The 19280-nt window shown below is 31.5% G+C and overlaps 33 non-coding genes and 1 pseudogene across 33 annotated transcripts; all 34 read right to left on the bottom strand.

Moving 5' to 3' along the window:
- Positions 1-76: 76 nt before the first annotated feature.
- On the bottom strand, positions 77-195 carry LOC119608796. The gene has a single exon (XR_005231868.1). It is a non-coding gene; the product is annotated as a 5S ribosomal RNA (ribosomal RNA).
- A 336-nt stretch (positions 196-531) lies between these two features.
- On the bottom strand, positions 532-650 carry LOC119608795. Its single transcript, XR_005231867.1, has one exon. It is a non-coding gene; the product is annotated as a 5S ribosomal RNA (ribosomal RNA).
- A 340-nt stretch (positions 651-990) lies between these two features.
- Positions 991-1109, bottom strand: LOC119608794. The gene has a single exon (XR_005231866.1). It is a non-coding gene; the product is annotated as a 5S ribosomal RNA (ribosomal RNA).
- Positions 1110-1449: 340 nt separating this feature from the next.
- LOC119608793 lies at positions 1450-1568 on the bottom strand. Its single transcript, XR_005231865.1, has one exon. It is a non-coding gene; the product is annotated as a 5S ribosomal RNA (ribosomal RNA).
- A 340-nt stretch (positions 1569-1908) lies between these two features.
- LOC119608792 lies at positions 1909-2027 on the bottom strand. Its single transcript, XR_005231864.1, has one exon. It is a non-coding gene; the product is annotated as a 5S ribosomal RNA (ribosomal RNA).
- A 340-nt stretch (positions 2028-2367) lies between these two features.
- On the bottom strand, positions 2368-2486 carry LOC119608791. The gene has a single exon (XR_005231863.1). It is a non-coding gene; the product is annotated as a 5S ribosomal RNA (ribosomal RNA).
- A 341-nt stretch (positions 2487-2827) lies between these two features.
- Positions 2828-2946, bottom strand: LOC119608790. Its single transcript, XR_005231862.1, has one exon. It is a non-coding gene; the product is annotated as a 5S ribosomal RNA (ribosomal RNA).
- Positions 2947-3288: 342 nt separating this feature from the next.
- Positions 3289-3407, bottom strand: LOC119608788. Its single transcript, XR_005231860.1, has one exon. It is a non-coding gene; the product is annotated as a 5S ribosomal RNA (ribosomal RNA).
- A 340-nt stretch (positions 3408-3747) lies between these two features.
- LOC119608797 lies at positions 3748-3866 on the bottom strand. Its single transcript, XR_005231869.1, has one exon. It is a non-coding gene; the product is annotated as a 5S ribosomal RNA (ribosomal RNA).
- Positions 3867-4206: 340 nt separating this feature from the next.
- On the bottom strand, positions 4207-4325 carry LOC119608787. The gene has a single exon (XR_005231859.1). It is a non-coding gene; the product is annotated as a 5S ribosomal RNA (ribosomal RNA).
- A 340-nt stretch (positions 4326-4665) lies between these two features.
- On the bottom strand, positions 4666-4784 carry LOC119608786. Its single transcript, XR_005231858.1, has one exon. It is a non-coding gene; the product is annotated as a 5S ribosomal RNA (ribosomal RNA).
- Positions 4785-5124: 340 nt separating this feature from the next.
- LOC119608785 lies at positions 5125-5243 on the bottom strand. Its single transcript, XR_005231857.1, has one exon. It is a non-coding gene; the product is annotated as a 5S ribosomal RNA (ribosomal RNA).
- A 340-nt stretch (positions 5244-5583) lies between these two features.
- Positions 5584-5702, bottom strand: LOC119608783. Its single transcript, XR_005231856.1, has one exon. It is a non-coding gene; the product is annotated as a 5S ribosomal RNA (ribosomal RNA).
- A 339-nt stretch (positions 5703-6041) lies between these two features.
- Positions 6042-6160, bottom strand: LOC119608782. Its single transcript, XR_005231855.1, has one exon. It is a non-coding gene; the product is annotated as a 5S ribosomal RNA (ribosomal RNA).
- Positions 6161-6500: 340 nt separating this feature from the next.
- LOC119608781 lies at positions 6501-6619 on the bottom strand. Its single transcript, XR_005231854.1, has one exon. It is a non-coding gene; the product is annotated as a 5S ribosomal RNA (ribosomal RNA).
- A 250-nt stretch (positions 6620-6869) lies between these two features.
- Positions 6870-6988, bottom strand: LOC119608780. The gene has a single exon (XR_005231853.1). It is a non-coding gene; the product is annotated as a 5S ribosomal RNA (ribosomal RNA).
- Positions 6989-7328: 340 nt separating this feature from the next.
- Positions 7329-7447, bottom strand: LOC119608779. The gene has a single exon (XR_005231852.1). It is a non-coding gene; the product is annotated as a 5S ribosomal RNA (ribosomal RNA).
- A 250-nt stretch (positions 7448-7697) lies between these two features.
- Positions 7698-7816, bottom strand: LOC119608778. The gene has a single exon (XR_005231851.1). It is a non-coding gene; the product is annotated as a 5S ribosomal RNA (ribosomal RNA).
- A 340-nt stretch (positions 7817-8156) lies between these two features.
- Positions 8157-8275, bottom strand: LOC119608776. The gene has a single exon (XR_005231849.1). It is a non-coding gene; the product is annotated as a 5S ribosomal RNA (ribosomal RNA).
- Positions 8276-8615: 340 nt separating this feature from the next.
- LOC119608775 lies at positions 8616-8734 on the bottom strand. The gene has a single exon (XR_005231848.1). It is a non-coding gene; the product is annotated as a 5S ribosomal RNA (ribosomal RNA).
- Positions 8735-9074: 340 nt separating this feature from the next.
- On the bottom strand, positions 9075-9193 carry LOC119608774. Its single transcript, XR_005231847.1, has one exon. It is a non-coding gene; the product is annotated as a 5S ribosomal RNA (ribosomal RNA).
- A 250-nt stretch (positions 9194-9443) lies between these two features.
- Positions 9444-9562, bottom strand: LOC119608773. The gene has a single exon (XR_005231846.1). It is a non-coding gene; the product is annotated as a 5S ribosomal RNA (ribosomal RNA).
- A 340-nt stretch (positions 9563-9902) lies between these two features.
- Positions 9903-10021, bottom strand: LOC119608772. Its single transcript, XR_005231845.1, has one exon. It is a non-coding gene; the product is annotated as a 5S ribosomal RNA (ribosomal RNA).
- A 340-nt stretch (positions 10022-10361) lies between these two features.
- LOC119608771 lies at positions 10362-10480 on the bottom strand. Its single transcript, XR_005231844.1, has one exon. It is a non-coding gene; the product is annotated as a 5S ribosomal RNA (ribosomal RNA).
- A 250-nt stretch (positions 10481-10730) lies between these two features.
- LOC119608770 lies at positions 10731-10849 on the bottom strand. Its single transcript, XR_005231843.1, has one exon. It is a non-coding gene; the product is annotated as a 5S ribosomal RNA (ribosomal RNA).
- Positions 10850-11189: 340 nt separating this feature from the next.
- LOC119608769 lies at positions 11190-11308 on the bottom strand. The gene has a single exon (XR_005231842.1). It is a non-coding gene; the product is annotated as a 5S ribosomal RNA (ribosomal RNA).
- Positions 11309-11648: 340 nt separating this feature from the next.
- LOC119608768 lies at positions 11649-11767 on the bottom strand. The gene has a single exon (XR_005231841.1). It is a non-coding gene; the product is annotated as a 5S ribosomal RNA (ribosomal RNA).
- Positions 11768-12017: 250 nt separating this feature from the next.
- Positions 12018-12136, bottom strand: LOC119608767. The gene has a single exon (XR_005231840.1). It is a non-coding gene; the product is annotated as a 5S ribosomal RNA (ribosomal RNA).
- A 340-nt stretch (positions 12137-12476) lies between these two features.
- LOC119608802 lies at positions 12477-12595 on the bottom strand. The gene has a single exon (XR_005231871.1). It is a non-coding gene; the product is annotated as a 5S ribosomal RNA (ribosomal RNA).
- A 340-nt stretch (positions 12596-12935) lies between these two features.
- Positions 12936-13054, bottom strand: LOC119608799. The gene has a single exon (XR_005231870.1). It is a non-coding gene; the product is annotated as a 5S ribosomal RNA (ribosomal RNA).
- Positions 13055-13394: 340 nt separating this feature from the next.
- On the bottom strand, positions 13395-13513 carry LOC119608789. Its single transcript, XR_005231861.1, has one exon. It is a non-coding gene; the product is annotated as a 5S ribosomal RNA (ribosomal RNA).
- A 250-nt stretch (positions 13514-13763) lies between these two features.
- On the bottom strand, positions 13764-13882 carry LOC119608777. Its single transcript, XR_005231850.1, has one exon. It is a non-coding gene; the product is annotated as a 5S ribosomal RNA (ribosomal RNA).
- A 340-nt stretch (positions 13883-14222) lies between these two features.
- LOC119608766 lies at positions 14223-14341 on the bottom strand. The gene has a single exon (XR_005231839.1). It is a non-coding gene; the product is annotated as a 5S ribosomal RNA (ribosomal RNA).
- Positions 14342-14681: 340 nt separating this feature from the next.
- On the bottom strand, positions 14682-14800 carry LOC119608798 (annotated as a pseudogene).
- Between the last annotated feature and the right edge of the window lie 4480 nt (positions 14801-19280).

Below are 19280 nucleotides of genomic sequence, written 5' to 3'. Positions count from 1 at the left end.
ATTTTTTTTTAATTTTCAATAAATTATCTTAATTTTTAAGAAATTTTATTTTAAAAAATACAAAAAGTTGTTGTGATGCCAACAACACGCGGTGTTCCCAAGCGGTCCCCCATCTAAGTACTAACCGCGCCCGACGCTGCTTAATTTCGGTGATCGGACGAGAACCGATGTATTCAGCGTGGTATGGTCGTTGGCGAACATAATCTTATTTGCTACTTATAAAAACATGAAACAAACATCTCTTACTAGCAAAACATAACAAAACAAAAAGCTTGTCATATTACAATGATAATTTGTTATGTTAAACTTAAACATTCATATGTAAAGAAATGTAAAAGCAAAACAAAAAATCAATTCTGCTGCTGTTTTTGCTTTTGTATGTTAATAAATTGCAGTATTGGAGTGAATGTTCATTAATTTTAATGGTTTTTTCTCAATTTTTAACAATTTTTCATATTTTTTTTTAATTTCAATAAATTATCTTAATTTTTAAGAAATTTTATTTTAAAAAAATACAAAAAGTTGTTGGGATGCCAACAACACGCGGTGTTCCCAAGCGGTCCCCCATCTAAGTACTAACCGCGCCCGACGCTGCTTAATTTCGGTGATCGGACGAGAACCGATGTATTCAGCGTGGTATGGTCGTTGGCGAAAGAACATAATCTTATTTGCTACTTATAAAAACATGAAACAAACATCTCTTACTAGCAAAACATAACAAAACAAAAAGCTTGTCATATTACAATGATAATTTGTTATGTTAAACTTAAACATTCATATGTAAGAAATGTAAAAGCAAAACAAAAAATCAATTCTGCTGCTGTTTTGCTTTTGTATGTTAATAAATTGCAGTATTGGAGTGAATTTTCATTAATTTTCATGGTTTTTTTCTCAATTTTTAACAATTTTTTCATATTTTTTTTTAATTTTCAATAAATTATCTTAATTTTTAAGAAATTTTATTTTAAAAAATACAAAAAGTTGTTGTGATGCCAACAACACGCGGTGTTCCCAAGCGGTCCCCCATCTAAGTACTAACCGCGCCCGACGCTGCTTAATTTCGGTGATCGGACGAGAACCGATGTATTCAGCGTGGTATGGTCGTTGGCGAAAGAACATAATCTTATTTGCTACTTATAAAAACATGAAACAAACATCTCTTACTAGCAAAACATAACAAAACAAAAAGCTTGTCATATTACAATGATAATTTGTTATGTTAAACTTAAACATTCATATGTAAAGAAATGTAAAAGCAAAACAAAAAATCAATTCTGCTGCTGTTTTTGCTTTTGTATGTTAATAAATTGCAGTATTGGAGTGAATTTTCATTAATTTTCATGGTTTTTTCTCAATTTTTAACAATTTTTCATATTTTTTTTTAATTTTCAATAAATTATCTTAATTTTTAAGAAATTTTATTTTAAAAAATACAAAAAGTTGTTGGGATGCCAACAACACGCGGTGTTCCCAAGCGGTCCCCCATCTAAGTACTAACCGCGCCCGACGCTGCTTAATTTCGGTGATCGGACGAGAACCGATGTATTCAGCGTGGTATGGTCGTTGGCGAAAGAACATAATCTTATTTGCTACTTATAAAAACATGAAACAAACATCTCTTACTAGCAAAACATAACAAAACAAAAAGCTTGTCATATTACAATGATAATTTGTTATGTTAAACTTAAACATTCATATGTAAAGAAATGTAAAAGCAAAACAAAAAATCAATTCTGCTGCTGTTTTTGCTTTGTATGTTAATAAATTGCAGTATTGGAGTGAATGTTCATTAATTTTCATGGTTTTTTCTCAATTTTTAACAATTTTTCATATTTTTTTTTTAATTTTCAATAAATTATCTTAATTTTTAAGAAATTTTATTTTAAAAAATACAAAAAGTTGTTGGGATGCCAACAACACGCGGTGTTCCCAAGCGGTCCCCCATCTAAGTACTAACCGCGCCCGACGCTGCTTAATTTCGGTGATCGGACGAGAACCGATGTATTCAGCGTGGTATGGTCGTTGGCGAAAGAACATAATCTTATTTGCTACTTATAAAAACATGAAACAAACATCTCTTACTAGCAAAACATAACAAAACAAAAAGCTTGTCATATTACAATGATAATTTGTTATGTTAAACTTAAACATTCATATGTAAAGAAATGTAAAAGCAAAACAAAAAATCAATTCTGCTGCTGTTTTTGCTTTTGTATGTTAATAAATTGCAGTATTGGAGTGAATTTCATTAATTTTAATGGTTTTTTCTCAATTTTTAACAATTTTTCATATTTTTTTTTAAATTTTCAATAAATTATCTTAATTTTTAAGAAATTTTATTTTAAAAAATACAAAAAGTTGTTGGGATGCCAACAACACGCGGTGTTCCCAAGCGGTCCCCCATCTAAGTACTAACCGCGCCCGACGCTGCTTAATTTCGGTGATCGGACGAGAACCGATGTATTCAGCGTGGTATGGTCGTTGGCGAAAGAACATAATCTTATTTGCTACTTATAAAAACATGAAACAAACATCTCTTACTAGCAAAACATAACAAAACAAAAAGCTTGTCATATTACAATGATAATTTGTTATGTTAAACTTAAACATTCATATGTAAAGAAATGTAAAAGCAAAACAAAAAATCAATTCTGCTGCTGTTTTTGCTTTTGTATGTTAATAAATTGCAGTATTGGAGTGAATTTTCATTAATTTTCATGGTTTTTTCTCAATTTTTAACAATTTTTCATATTTTTTTTTAAATTTTCAATAAATTATCTTAATTTTTAAGAAATTTTATTTTAAAAAATACAAAAAGTTGTTGGGATGCCAACAACACGCGGTGTTCCCAAGCGGTCCCCCATCTAAGTACTAACCGCGCCCGACGCTGCTTAATTTCGGTGATCGGACGAGAACCGATGTATTCAGCGTGGTATGGTCGTTGGCGAAAGAACATAATCTTATTTGCTACTTATAAAAACATGAAACAAACATCTCTTACTAGCAAAACATAACAAAACAAAAAGCTTGTCATATTACAATGATAATTTGTTATGTTAAACTTAAACATTCATATGTAAAGAAATGTAAAAGCAAAACAAAAAATCAATTCTGCTGCTGTTTTTGCTTTTGTATGTTAATAAATTGCAGTATTGGAGTGAATGTTCATTAATTTTCATGGTTTTTTCTCAATTTTTAACAATTTTTCATATTTTTTTTTGAAATTTTCAATAAATTATCTTAATTTTTAAGAAATTTTATTTTAAAAAATACAAAAAGTTGTTGGGATGCCAACAACACGCGGTGTTCCCAAGCGGTCCCCCATCTAAGTACTAACCGCGCCCGACGCTGCTTAATTTCGGTGATCGGACGAGAACCGATGTATTCAGCGTGGTATGGTCGTTGGCGAAAGAACATAATCTTATTTGCTACTTATAAAAACATGAAACAAACATCTCTTACTAGCAAAACATAACAAAACAAAAAGCTTGTCATATTACAATGATAATTTGTTATGTTAAACTTAAACATTCATATGTAAAGAAATGTAAAAGCAAAACAAAAAATCAATTCTGCTGCTGTTTTTGCTTTTGTATGTTAATAAATTGCAGTATTGGAGTGAATTTTCATTAATTTTCATGGTTTTTTCTCAATTTTTAACAATTTTTCATATTTTTTTTTAATTTTCAATAAATTATCTTAATTTTTAAGAAATTTTATTTTAAAAAATACAAAAAGTTGTTGGGATGCCAACAACACGCGGTGTTCCCAAGCGGTCCTCCATCTAAGTACTAACCGCGCCCGACGCTGCTTAATTTCGGTGATCGGACGAGAACCGATGTATTCAGCGTGGTATGGTCGTTGGCGAAAGAACATAATCTTATTTGCTACTTATAAAAACATGAAACAAACATCTCTTACTAGCAAAACATAACAAAACAAAAAGCTTGTCATATTACAATGATAATTTGTTATGTTAAACTTAAACATTCATATGTAAAGAAATGTAAAAGCAAAACAAAAAATCAATTCTGCTGCTGTTTTTGCTTTTGTATGTTAATAAATTGCAGTATTGGAGTGAATTTTCATTAATTTTCATGGTTTTTTCTCAATTTTTAACAATTTTTCATATTTTTTTTTAATTTTCAATAAATTATCTTAATTTTTAAGAAATTTTATTTTAAAAAATACAAAAAGTTGTTGGGATGCCAACAACACGCGGTGTTCCCAAGCGGTCCCCCATCTAAGTACTAACCGCGCCCGACGCTGCTTAATTTCGGTGATCGGACGAGAACCGATGTATTCAGCGTGGTATGGTCGTTGGCGAAAGAACATAATCTTATTTGCTACTTATAAAAACATGAAACAAACATCTCTTACTAGCAAAACATAACAAAACAAAAAGCTTGTCATATTACAATGATAATTTGTTATGTTAAACTTAAACATTCATATGTAAAGAAATGTAAAAGCAAAACAAAAAATCAATTCTGCTGCTGTTTTTGCTTTTGTATGTTAATAAATTGCAGTATTGGAGTGAATTTTCATTAATTTTCATGGTTTTTTCTCAATTTTTAACAATTTTTCATATTTTTTTTTAATTTTCAATAAATTATCTTAATTTTTAAGAAATTTTATTTTAAAAAATACAAAAAGTTGTTGGGATGCCAACAACACGCGGTGTTCCCAAGCGGTCCCCCATCTAAGTACTAACCGCGCCCGACGCTGCTTAATTTCGGTGATCGGACGAGAACCGATGTATTCAGCGTGGTATGGTCGTTGGCGAAAGAACATAATCTTATTTGCTACTTATAAAAACATGAAACAAACATCTCTTACTAGCAAAACATAACAAAACAAAAAGCTTGTCATATTACAATGATAATTTGTTATGTTAAACTTAAACATTCATATGTAAAGAAATGTAAAAGCAAAACAAAAAATCAATTCTGCTGCTGTTTTTGCTTTTGTATGTTAATAAATTGCAGTATTGGAGTGAATTTTCATTAATTTTCATGGTTTTTTCTCAATTTTTAACAATTTTTCATATTTTTTTTTAATTTTCAATAAATTATCTTAATTTTTAAGAAATTTTATTTTAAAAAATACAAAAAGTTGTTGGGATGCCAACAACACGCGGTGTTCCCAAGCGGTCCCCCATCTAAGTACTAACCGCGCCCGACGCTGCTTAATTTCGGTGATCGGACGAGAACCGATGTATTCAGCGTGGTATGGTCGTTGGCGAAAGAACATAATCTTATTTGCTACTTATAAAAACATGAAACAAACATCTCTTACTAGCAAAACATAACAAAACAAAAAGCTTGTCATATTACAATGATAATTTGTTATGTTAAACTTAAACATTCATATGTAAAGAAATGTAAAAGCAAAACAAAAAATCAATTCTGCTGCTGTTTTTGCTTTTGTATGTTAATAAATTGCAGTATTGGAGTGAATTTTCATTAATTTTCATGGTTTTTTCTCAATTTTTAACAATTTTTCATATTTTTTTTTAATTTTCAATAAATTATCTTAATTTTTAAGAAATTTTATTTTAAAAAATACAAAAAGTTGTTGGGATGCCAACAACACGCGGTGTTCCCAAGCGGTCCCCCATCTAAGTACTAACCGCGCCCGACGCTGCTTAATTTCGGTGATCGGACGAGAACCGATGTATTCAGCGTGGTATGGTCGTTGGCGAAAGAACATAATCTTATTTGCTACTTATAAAAACATGAAACAAACATCTCTTACTAGCAAAACATAACAAAACAAAAAGCTTGTCATATTACAATGATAATTTGTTATGTTAAACTTAAACATTCATATGTAAAGAAATGTAAAAGCAAAACAAAAAATCAATTCTGCTGCTGTTTTTGCTTTTGTATGTTAATAAATTGCAGTATTGGAGTGAATTTTCATTAATTTTCATGGTTTTTTCTCAATTTTTAACAATTTTTCATATTTTTTTTAATTTTCAATAAATTATCTTAATTTTTAAGAAATTTTATTTTAAAAAATACAAAAAGTTGTTGGGATGCCAACAACACGCGGTGTTCCCAAGCGGTCCCCCATCTAAGTACTAACCGCGCCCGACGCTGCTTAATTTCGGTGATCGGACGAGAACCGATGTATTCAGCGTGGTATGGTCGTTGGCGAAAGAACATAATCTTATTTGCTACTTATAAAAACATGAAACAAACATCTCTTACTAGCAAAACATAACAAAACAAAAAGCTTGTCATATTACAATGATAATTTGTTATGTTAAACTTAAACATTCATATGTAAAGAAATGTAAAAGCAAAACAAAAAATCAATTCTGCTGCTGTTTTTGCTTTTGTATGTTAATAAATTGCAGTATTGGAGTGAATTTTCATTAATTTTCATGGTTTTTTCTCAATTTTTAACAATTTTTCATATTTTTTTTTAATTTTCAATAAATTATCTTAATTTTTAAGAAATTTTATTTTAAAAAATACAAAAAGTTGTTGGGATGCCAACAACACGCGGTGTTCCCAAGCGGTCCCCCATCTAAGTACTAACCGCGCCCGACGCTGCTTAATTTCGGTGATCGGACGAGAACCGATGTATTCAGCGTGGTATGGTCGTTGGCGAAAGAACATAATCTTATTTGCTACTTATAAAAACATGAAACAAACATCTCTTACTAGCAAAACATAACAAAACAAAAAGCTTGTCATATTACAATGATAATTTGTTATGTTAAACTTAAACATTCATATGTAAAGAAATGTAAAAGCAAAACAAAAAATCAATTCTGCTGCTGTTTTTGCTTTTGTATGTTAATAAATTGCAGTATTGGAAAGAAATTTTATTTTAAAAAATACAAAAAGTTGTTGGGATGCCAACAACACGCGGTGTTCCCAAGCGGTCCCCCATCTAAGTACTAACCGCGCCCGACGCTGCTTAATTTCGGTGATCGGACGAGAACCGATGTATTCAGCGTGGTATGGTCGTTGGCGAAAGAACATAATCTTATTTGCTACTTATAAAAACATGAAACAAACATCTCTTACTAGCAAAACATAACAAAACAAAAAGCTTGTCATATTACAATGATAATTTGTTATGTTAAACTTAAACATTCATATGTAAAGAAATGTAAAAGCAAAACAAAAAATCAATTCTGCTGCTGTTTTTGCTTTTGTATGTTAATAAATTGCAGTATTGGAGTGAATTTTCATTAATTTTCATGGTTTTTTCTCAATTTTTAACAATTTTTCATATTTTTTTTTAATTTTCAATAAATTATCTTAATTTTTAAGAAATTTTATTTTAAAAAATACAAAAAGTTGTTGGGATGCCAACAACACGCGGTGTTCCCAAGCGGTCCCCCATCTAAGTACTAACCGCGCCCGACGCTGCTTAATTTCGGTGATCGGACGAGAACCGATGTATTCAGCGTGGTATGGTCGTTGGCGAAAGAACATAATCTTATTTGCTACTTATAAAAACATGAAACAAACATCTCTTACTAGCAAAACATAACAAAACAAAAAGCTTGTCATATTACAATGATAATTTGTTATGTTAAACTTAAACATTCATATGTAAAGAAATGTAAAAGCAAAACAAAAAATCAATTCTGCTGCTGTTTTTGCTTTTGTATGTTAATAAATTGCAGTATTGGAAAGAAATTTTATTTTAAAAAATACAAAAAGTTGTTGGGATGCCAACAACACGCGGTGTTCCCAAGCGGTCCCCCATCTAAGTACTAACCGCGCCCGACGCTGCTTAATTTCGGTGATCGGACGAGAACCGATGTATTCAGCGTGGTATGGTCGTTGGCGAAAGAACATAATCTTATTTGCTACTTATAAAAACATGAAACAAACATCTCTTACTAGCAAAACATAACAAAACAAAAAGCTTGTCATATTACAATGATAATTTGTTATGTTAAACTTAAACATTCATATGTAAAGAAATGTAAAAGCAAAACAAAAAATCAATTCTGCTGCTGTTTTTGCTTTTGTATGTTAATAAATTGCAGTATTGGAGTGAATTTTCATTAATTTTCATGGTTTTTTCTCAATTTTTAACAATTTTTCATATTTTTTTTTAATTTTCAATAAATTATCTTAATTTTTAAGAAATTTTATTTTAAAAAATACAAAAAGTTGTTGGGATGCCAACAACACGCGGTGTTCCCAAGCGGTCCCCCATCTAAGTACTAACCGCGCCCGACGCTGCTTAATTTCGGTGATCGGACGAGAACCGATGTATTCAGCGTGGTATGGTCGTTGGCGAAAGAACATAATCTTATTTGCTACTTATAAAAACATGAAACAAACATCTCTTACTAGCAAAACATAACAAAACAAAAAGCTTGTCATATTACAATGATAATTTGTTATGTTAAACTTAAACATTCATATGTAAAGAAATGTAAAAGCAAAACAAAAAATCAATTCTGCTGCTGTTTTTGCTTTTGTATGTTAATAAATTGCAGTATTGGAGTGAATTTTCATTAATTTTCATGGTTTTTTCTCAATTTTTAACAATTTTTCATATTTTTTTTTAATTTTCAATAAATTATCTTAATTTTTAAGAAATTTTATTTTAAAAAATACAAAAAGTTGTTGGGATGCCAACAACACGCGGTGTTCCCAAGCGGTCCCCCATCTAAGTACTAACCGCGCCCGACGCTGCTTAATTTCGGTGATCGGACGAGAACCGATGTATTCAGCGTGGTATGGTCGTTGGCGAAAGAACATAATCTTATTTGCTACTTATAAAAACATGAAACAAACATCTCTTACTAGCAAAACATAACAAAACAAAAAGCTTGTCATATTACAATGATAATTTGTTATGTTAAACTTAAACATTCATATGTAAAGAAATGTAAAAGCAAAACAAAAAATCAATTCTGCTGCTGTTTTTGCTTTTGTATGTTAATAAATTGCAGTATTGGAGTGAATTTTCATTAATTTTCATGGTTTTTTCTCAATTTTTAACAATTTTTCATATTTTTTTTTAATTTTCAATAAATTATCTTAATTTTTAAGAAATTTTATTTTAAAAAATACAAAAAGTTGTTGGGATGCCAACAACACGCGGTGTTCCCAAGCGGTCCCCCATCTAAGTACTAACCGCGCCCGACGCTGCTTAATTTCGGTGATCGGACGAGAACCGATGTATTCAGCGTGGTATGGTCGTTGGCGAAAGAACATAATCTTATTTGCTACTTATAAAAACATGAAACAAACATCTCTTACTAGCAAAACATAACAAAACAAAAAGCTTGTCATATTACAATGATAATTTGTTATGTTAAACTTAAACATTCATATGTAAAGAAATGTAAAAGCAAAACAAAAAATCAATTCTGCTGCTGTTTTTGCTTTTGTATGTTAATAAATTGCAGTATTGGAAAGAAATTTTATTTTAAAAAATACAAAAAGTTGTTGGGATGCCAACAACACGCGGTGTTCCCAAGCGGTCCCCCATCTAAGTACTAACCGCGCCCGACGCTGCTTAATTTCGGTGATCGGACGAGAACCGATGTATTCAGCGTGGTATGGTCGTTGGCGAAAGAACATAATCTTATTTGCTACTTATAAAAACATGAAACAAACATCTCTTACTAGCAAAACATAACAAAACAAAAAGCTTGTCATATTACAATGATAATTTGTTATGTTAAACTTAAACATTCATATGTAAAGAAATGTAAAAGCAAAACAAAAAATCAATTCTGCTGCTGTTTTTGCTTTTGTATGTTAATAAATTGCAGTATTGGAGTGAATTTTCATTAATTTTCATGGTTTTTTCTCAATTTTTAACAATTTTTCATATTTTTTTTTAATTTTCAATAAATTATCTTAATTTTTAAGAAATTTTATTTTAAAAAATACAAAAAGTTGTTGGGATGCCAACAACACGCGGTGTTCCCAAGCGGTCCCCCATCTAAGTACTAACCGCGCCCGACGCTGCTTAATTTCGGTGATCGGACGAGAACCGATGTATTCAGCGTGGTATGGTCGTTGGCGAAAGAACATAATCTTATTTGCTACTTATAAAAACATGAAACAAACATCTCTTACTAGCAAAACATAACAAAACAAAAAGCTTGTCATATTACAATGATAATTTGTTATGTTAAACTTAAACATTCATATGTAAAGAAATGTAAAAGCAAAACAAAAAATCAATTCTGCTGCTGTTTTTGCTTTTGTATGTTAATAAATTGCAGTATTGGAGTGAATTTTCATTAATTTTCATGGTTTTTTCTCAATTTTTAACAATTTTTCATATTTTTTTTTAATTTTCAATAAATTATCTTAATTTTTAAGAAATTTTATTTTAAAAAATACAAAAAGTTGTTGGGATGCCAACAACACGCGGTGTTCCCAAGCGGTCCCCCATCTAAGTACTAACCGCGCCCGACGCTGCTTAATTTCGGTGATCGGACGAGAACCGATGTATTCAGCGTGGTATGGTCGTTGGCGAAAGAACATAATCTTATTTGCTACTTATAAAAACATGAAACAAACATCTCTTACTAGCAAAACATAACAAAACAAAAAGCTTGTCATATTACAATGATAATTTGTTATGTTAAACTTAAACATTCATATGTAAAGAAATGTAAAAGCAAAACAAAAAATCAATTCTGCTGCTGTTTTTGCTTTTGTATGTTAATAAATTGCAGTATTGGAAAGAAATTTTATTTTAAAAAATACAAAAAGTTGTTGGGATGCCAACAACACGCGGTGTTCCCAAGCGGTCCCCCATCTAAGTACTAACCGCGCCCGACGCTGCTTAATTTCGGTGATCGGACGAGAACCGATGTATTCAGCGTGGTATGGTCGTTGGCGAAAGAACATAATCTTATTTGCTACTTATAAAAACATGAAACAAACATCTCTTACTAGCAAAACATAACAAAACAAAAAGCTTGTCATATTACAATGATAATTTGTTATGTTAAACTTAAACATTCATATGTAAAGAAATGTAAAAGCAAAACAAAAAATCAATTCTGCTGCTGTTTTTGCTTTTGTATGTTAATAAATTGCAGTATTGGAGTGAATTTTCATTAATTTTCATGGTTTTTTCTCAATTTTTAACAATTTTTCATATTTTTTTTTAATTTTCAATAAATTATCTTAATTTTTAAGAAATTTTATTTTAAAAAATACAAAAAGTTGTTGGGATGCCAACAACACGCGGTGTTCCCAAGCGGTCCCCCATCTAAGTACTAACCGCGCCCGACGCTGCTTAATTTCGGTGATCGGACGAGAACCGATGTATTCAGCGTGGTATGGTCGTTGGCGAAAGAACATAATCTTATTTGCTACTTATAAAAACATGAAACAAACATCTCTTACTAGCAAAACATAACAAAACAAAAAGCTTGTCATATTACAATGATAATTTGTTATGTTAAACTTAAACATTCATATGTAAAGAAATGTAAAAGCAAAACAAAAAATCAATTCTGCTGCTGTTTTTGCTTTTGTATGTTAATAAATTGCAGTATTGGAGTGAATTTTCATTAATTTTCATGGTTTTTTCTCAATTTTTAACAATTTTTCATATTTTTTTTTAATTTTCAATAAATTATCTTAATTTTTAAGAAATTTTATTTTAAAAAATACAAAAAGTTGTTGGGATGCCAACAACACGCGGTGTTCCCAAGCGGTCCCCCATCTAAGTACTAACCGCGCCCGACGCTGCTTAATTTCGGTGATCGGACGAGAACCGATGTATTCAGCGTGGTATGGTCGTTGGCGAAAGAACATAATCTTATTTGCTACTTATAAAAACATGAAACAAACATCTCTTACTAGCAAAACATAACAAAACAAAAAGCTTGTCATATTACAATGATAATTTGTTATGTTAAACTTAAACATTCATATGTAAAGAAATGTAAAAGCAAAACAAAAAATCAATTCTGCTGCTGTTTTTGCTTTTGTATGTTAATAAATTGCAGTATTGGAAAGAAATTTTATTTTAAAAAATACAAAAAGTTGTTGGGATGCCAACAACACGCGGTGTTCCCAAGCGGTCCCCCATCTAAGTACTAACCGCGCCCGACGCTGCTTAATTTCGGTGATCGGACGAGAACCGATGTATTCAGCGTGGTATGGTCGTTGGCGAAAGAACATAATCTTATTTGCTACTTATAAAAACATGAAACAAACATCTCTTACTAGCAAAACATAACAAAACAAAAAGCTTGTCATATTACAATGATAATTTGTTATGTTAAACTTAAACATTCATATGTAAAGAAATGTAAAAGCAAAACAAAAAATCAATTCTGCTGCTGTTTTTGCTTTTGTATGTTAATAAATTGCAGTATTGGAGTGAATTTTCATTAATTTTCATGGTTTTTTCTCAATTTTTAACAATTTTTCATATTTTTTTTTAATTTTCAATAAATTATCTTAATTTTTAAGAAATTTTATTTTAAAAAATACAAAAAGTTGTTGGGATGCCAACAACACGCGGTGTTCCCAAGCGGTCCCCCATCTAAGTACTAACCGCGCCCGACGCTGCTTAATTTCGGTGATCGGACGAGAACCGATGTATTCAGCGTGGTATGGTCGTTGGCGAAAGAACATAATCTTATTTGCTACTTATAAAAACATGAAACAAACATCTCTTACTAGCAAAACATAACAAAACAAAAAGCTTGTCATATTACAATGATAATTTGTTATGTTAAACTTAAACATTCATATGTAAAGAAATGTAAAAGCAAAACAAAAAATCAATTCTGCTGCTGTTTTTGCTTTTGTATGTTAATAAATTGCAGTATTGGAGTGAATTTTCATTAATTTTCATGGTTTTTTCTCAATTTTTAACAATTTTTCATATTTTTTTTTAATTTTCAATAAATTATCTTAATTTTTAAGAAATTTTATTTTAAAAAATACAAAAAGTTGTTGGGATGCCAACAACACGCGGTGTTCCCAAGCGGTCCCCCATCTAAGTACTAACCGCGCCCGACGCTGCTTAATTTCGGTGATCGGACGAGAACCGATGTATTCAGCGTGGTATGGTCGTTGGCGAAAGAACATAATCTTATTTGCTACTTATAAAAACATGAAACAAACATCTCTTACTAGCAAAACATAACAAAACAAAAAGCTTGTCATATTACAATGATAATTTGTTATGTTAAACTTAAACATTCATATGTAAAGAAATGTAAAAGCAAAACAAAAAATCAATTCTGCTGCTGTTTTTGCTTTTGTATGTTAATAAATTGCAGTATTGGAGTGAATTTTCATTAATTTTCATGGTTTTTTCTCAATTTTTAACAATTTTTCATATTTTTTTTTAATTTTCAATAAATTATCTTAATTTTTAAGAAATTTTATTTTAAAAAATACAAAAAGTTGTTGGGATGCCAACAACACGCGGTGTTCCCAAGCGGTCCCCCATCTAAGTACTAACCGCGCCCGACGCTGCTTAATTTCGGTGATCGGACGAGAACCGATGTATTCAGCGTGGTATGGTCGTTGGCGAAAGAACATAATCTTATTTGCTACTTATAAAAACATGAAACAAACATCTCTTACTAGCAAAACATAACAAAACAAAAAGCTTGTCATATTACAATGATAATTTGTTATGTTAAACTTAAACATTCATATGTAAAGAAATGTAAAAGCAAAACAAAAAATCAATTCTGCTGCTGTTTTTGCTTTTGTATGTTAATAAATTGCAGTATTGGAAAGAAATTTTATTTTAAAAAATACAAAAAGTTGTTGGGATGCCAACAACACGCGGTGTTCCCAAGCGGTCCCCCATCTAAGTACTAACCGCGCCCGACGCTGCTTAATTTCGGTGATCGGACGAGAACCGATGTATTCAGCGTGGTATGGTCGTTGGCGAAAGAACATAATCTTATTTGCTACTTATAAAAACATGAAACAAACATCTCTTACTAGCAAAACATAACAAAACAAAAAGCTTGTCATATTACAATGATAATTTGTTATGTTAAACTTAAACATTCATATGTAAAGAAATGTAAAAGCAAAACAAAAAATCAATTCTGCTGCTGTTTTTGCTTTTGTATGTTAATAAATTGCAGTATTGGAGTGAATTTTCATTAATTTTCATGGTTTTTTCTCAATTTTTAACAATTTTTCATATTTTTTTTTAATTTTCAATAAATTATCTTAATTTTTAAGAAATTTTATTTTAAAAAATACAAAAAGTTGTTGGGATGCCAACAACACGCGGTGTTCCCAAGCGGTCCCCCATCTAAGTACTAACCGCGCCCGACGCTGCTTAATTTCGGTGATCGGACGAGAACCGATGTATTCAGCGTGGTATGGTCGTTGGCGAAAGAACATAATCTTATTTGCTACTTATAAAAACATGAAACAAACATCTCTTACTAGCAAAACATAACAAAACAAAAAGCTTGTCATATTACAATGATAATTTGTTATGTTAAACTTAAACATTCATATGTAAAGAAATGTAAAAGCAAAACAAAAAATCAATTCTGCTGCTGTTTTTGCTTTTGTATGTTAATAAATTGCAGTATTGGAGTGAATTTTCATTAATTTTCATGGTTTTTTCTCAATTTTTAACAATTTTTCATATTTTTTTTTAATTTTCAATAAATTATCTTAATTTTTAAGAAATTTTATTTTAAAAAATACAAAAAGTTGTTGGGATGCCAACAACACGCGGTGTTCCCAAGCGGTCCCCCATCTAAGTACTAACCGCGCCCGACGCTGCTTAATTTCGGTGATCGGACGAGAACCGATGTATTCAGCGTGGTATGGTCGGTGATTAACTATGTTTCGATATCAGATGAAGCTTTTTATAAGTTTTTGTGGATTCAGTATAAAGCTTTTTTGTTGTGTTTAAATATATTCTATCTCCTGAGCAATCGATTGTATGAGAAGTGTATTGTAGTTAAGAAAGTGTTGCCAGTTGTTTGTTTTTGTTGTTTAGGGGAATTTTTTATTGTTTAAGTTTTTGGTATTTGTTGGGTTTGATACGTTACTTTTTCCTCCCTTATTTGTGCGTTAATTATTTTGTACTTGTTTTCTAAATAATTTATGATAATGGTTTGTCATATTTTTTTGTATTTTGTTGTGAGTTTTTGTTGATTGTTTTTTATACCCTACACCACTTTAGTGGGGAGGGTATATTGGGTTTGTGCTGATGTTTGTAACGCACAATAATATTGGTCCTATACCCACCTTAAAGTATACCAATCGGCTCAGAATCATTTTCTGAGTCGATTTAGCTATGTCCGTCCGTCTGTCCGTCCGTCTGTCCGTCCGTCTGTCCGTCCGTCTGTCCGTCCGTCCATGTAAACCTTGTAATCAAACTACAGGTCGCAATTTTGAAGATAATTCAATGAAATTTGGTACATGATCTTCTATTGTCACAGGGACGAAGCCTATTGAAAATGGTTAAGATCGGTCCATTATTTCACCTAGCCCCCATACAACTGAACCCCCCAATAGGGCTTGTAATCCTTGTAATCAAACTACAGGTCGCAATTTTGCAGATAATTCAATGAAATTTGGCACATGATCTTTTATGGTACCGTAGACGAAGCCTATTGAAAATGGTTACCATCGGTCCATTATTTCACCTAGTCCCCGTACAACTGCACCCCCCGAATAGGGCTTTTAAAATTTGTAATCAAACTACAGGTCGCAATTTTGGAGATAATTCAATGAAATTTGGCACATTATCTTTTATGGTACCGTAGACGAAGCCTATTGAAAATGGTTACCATCGGTCCATTATTTCACCTAGCCCCCATACAACTGAACCCCCGAATAGGGCTTTTAAAACTTGTAATCAAACTACAGGTCGCAATTTTGGAGATAATTCAATGAAATTTGGCACATGATCTTTTATGGTACCGTAGATGAATCCTGTTGAAAATGGTTTACATGGGTCCATTATTTCACCTAGCCCTTATACAACTGAACCCGCCGAATAGGGCTTTTAAGTTCATAATTAAGTTCATATACTCATATCTCGACAAAAAGCTGCAATAACCAAGTTGTATACAAGACTTGATGACCCCCACGAATTCCATAATAATAGGTTCTCATATGACCCTAGCCGCTATGAAAAGCCCCCATCAAAATTTCACTTAAATGTCCACAATTTTATTCAACAATAAACGGCTTAAGTATGTATATCTAAGGCAAGGTACAATTCAACATAAATGCATTATTATGGCAACTAAATCACATTATATTTTTGTCAAAGGTGTAGGGTATTATATGGTCGGCCTCGCCCGACTATAATTTCTTACTTGTTTTTTTTTTGGGTTGCATTGTGTGTTGTTGAGGTGTGAAATTATTTGGGTGGTTTTCATTTAGTTTTTGAGTGTTGTTTTTATTTTTGTTTATTTTTTTTATAGTTTTTACAAATTTTTATATTCTTTTATGATTGATTTTTGATTTTATTTCAGTTTTAAAATGTGGAACAAATTGTTTTGAATTATGAAGTTTTTTATGTATTAAAGGGACATTTTTGGTTAATTTTTTATGGTTTATCCATCAAAATCGGTTGTTTATGGTTATTATAGTTAGTTTTTTATTTGCTTTAGAATAATTGTAATATGATTAACGGAAAGGTGTTTACATATCGATACTAAAGTTCTTAAGATATTTATATGTATTTAAGCATTATTCCGAAGAATTCTTATATGGAATTTATGTTTTTAGTAATTTTCATGAATCGGGCCTTACAGTTGAAGACTGTCGTTTACTTTGAATCCAATACAAATATGATTTGGAATAAGAAAGCCTTCTCCGTGAAAAAGACTGAAAATTAAATACGAAACGGGATTTAAAATTCTGTGAGGCAACCGAGTGGTAGTGATCATTGTCATCAGATTGAAAGATTTGTGATCGGAGAGATCTTGTTGTTGTTGCTCGAGTTGACAACAATAAATTCGGGTTATTCCGGTACGTAAAATAGGCTATCGGATGAATACAGGGGGTTCTCATAAAATATGTTATATAGATTATTTTACTTCGTCGAAACAACTATTAAGTGGAAATCTCATACGATCTGAAACTCATACAATACCCCATAAAATATCTTAACGAACTCCTATCAAGGATAGTAAATATCAAGGTTATCTTTTATGAAAGATAGAATATTGAATATTCTATGTATAAGTGTTAAAAGTTTTGATTTTCCGTCGCTTATGTTGGACATTGAGTGGGGGAATATGTATGTCTATAACGATAATTGCCAAAAATAGATTTTATATATAAAGTCGAAGACAACATTCTTTAATTACTTTTTTACAAGAGTTCAATACCTTTCCACAGGCCGAAGTTCTGGACAGTCTTGTGGATTTGCCTCTCGTGGTACAAAATTGTCGTAACTATTTGAATACCACGATTTTTCCCATAGCGTTTTTCCATAGTGACATTGTGCCAAATTGTTCCAGAAATATGAATACACTCTGAGATGTTTCTGAACTTAATACTACTTCAACCAAGCTTTAGTGTCGAAAGCTTTTAATGGAAGTCTTTGGTGCTCTTCAAAACAGCGGTACCTTCACGACATTTTCGGTACTATAGACTAGACTATAGTGTCTAGTCTATACTATAGTCTGCAGTCTAGTCTATAGACTAGTTTATAGGCTAGTCTATAGCCTAGTCTATAGTCTAGTCTATAGTCTAGTCTATTGTCTAGTCTATTGTCTAGTCTATAGTTTAGTCTATAATCTAGTCTATAGTCTTGTCTATAGTCTAGGCTATAATTTAGTCTATAGCCTATGCTATAGTCTAGGCTATAATCTAGTCTATAGTCTATGCTATAGTCTAGGCTATAGCAAAGTCTATAGTCTGGGCCATAGTATAGTCTATAGTCTTGTTTATAGTCTAGCCTAGTCTAGTCTAGTCTAGTCTATAGTCTAGTCTATAGTCTAGTCTATAGTCTAGTCTATAGTCTAGTCTATAGTCTAGTCTATAGTCTAGTCTATAGTCTAGTCTATAGTCTAGTCTATAGTCTAGTCTATAGTCTAGTCTATAGGCTAGTCTATAGTCTAGTCTATAGTCTAGTCTAGTCTAGTCTAGTCTATTGTCTAATATATTGGCTAGTCTATAGTTTAGTCTATAGTCTAGTCTATAGTCTAGTCTATAGTCTAGTTTATAGTCTAGTCTATAGTCTAGTCTATAGTCTAGTCTATAGTCTAGTCTATAGTCTAGTCTATAGTCTAGTCTATAGTCTAGTCTTTAGTCTAGTCTAGTCTATTGTCTAATATATTGGCTAGTCTATAGTTTAGTTTATAGTCTAGTCTATAGTCTAGTCTATAGTCTAGTCTATAGTCTAGTCTATAGTCTAGTCTATAGTCTAGTCTATAGTCTAGTCTATAGTCTAGTCTATAGTCTAGTCTATAGTCTAGTCTATAGTCTAGTCTATAGTCTAGTCTATAGTCTAGTCTATAGTCTAGTCTATAGTCTAGTAAAGTCTATAGTCTAGGCTATAGTATAGTCTATAGTCTTGTCTGTAGTCTAGTCTAGTTAGTCTAGTCTAGTCTAGTTAGTCTAGTCTGGTCTGGTCTGGTGTAGTCTAGTCTAGTGTAGTCTAGTCTAGTCTATAGTCTAGTCTATAGTCTAATCTATAGTCTAGTCTATAGTCTAGTCTATAGTCTAGTCTATAGTCTAGTCTATAGTCTAGTCTATAGTCTAGTCTATAGTCTAGTCTATAGTCTAGTCTATAGTCTAGTCTATAGTCTAGTCTATAGTCTAGTCTATAGTCTAGTCTATAGTCTAGTCTAGTCTATAGTCTAGTCTAGTCTATAGTCTAGTCTAGTCTATAGTCTAGTCTATAGTGTAATCTATAGTCTAGTCTATAGTCTAGTCTATAGTCTAGTCTATAGTCTAGTCTATAGTCTAGTCTATAGTCTAGTCTATAGTCTAGTCTATAGTCTAGTCTATAGTCTAGTCTATAGTCTAGTCTATAGTCTAGTCTATAGTCTAGTCTATAGTCTAGTCTATAGTCTAGTCTATAGTCTAGTCTATAGTCTAGTCTATAGTCTAGTCTATAGTCTAGTCTATAGTCTAGTCTAGTCTATAGTCTAGTTTTTAATCTAGTTATTGTCTAGTCTATAGTTATAGGGTACAGCTAGGGTGCTGAAATTTTGTACAGATATTTTTAGTTTATGCAGTTTGTTTGGTATTGAAAGTGAACAATATATATCAACGATTTCACCGATATAGAACCACGATTTCACTAAGGTCCCCTTCAAAAAATTACTATAATGCTCAGAACTGGCT

Source organism: Lucilia sericata, unplaced genomic scaffold (assembly GCF_015586225.1).
Source record: "Lucilia sericata isolate MDLA Ls3-8-SP2 unplaced genomic scaffold, ASM1558622v1 Contig000880F_arrow, whole genome shotgun sequence".
NCBI lineage: Eukaryota > Metazoa > Arthropoda > Insecta > Diptera > Calliphoridae > Lucilia > Lucilia sericata.
The sequence above is the reverse complement of the archived record's forward strand: the minus strand, read 5'-3'. Positions and strand labels throughout refer to the sequence as shown.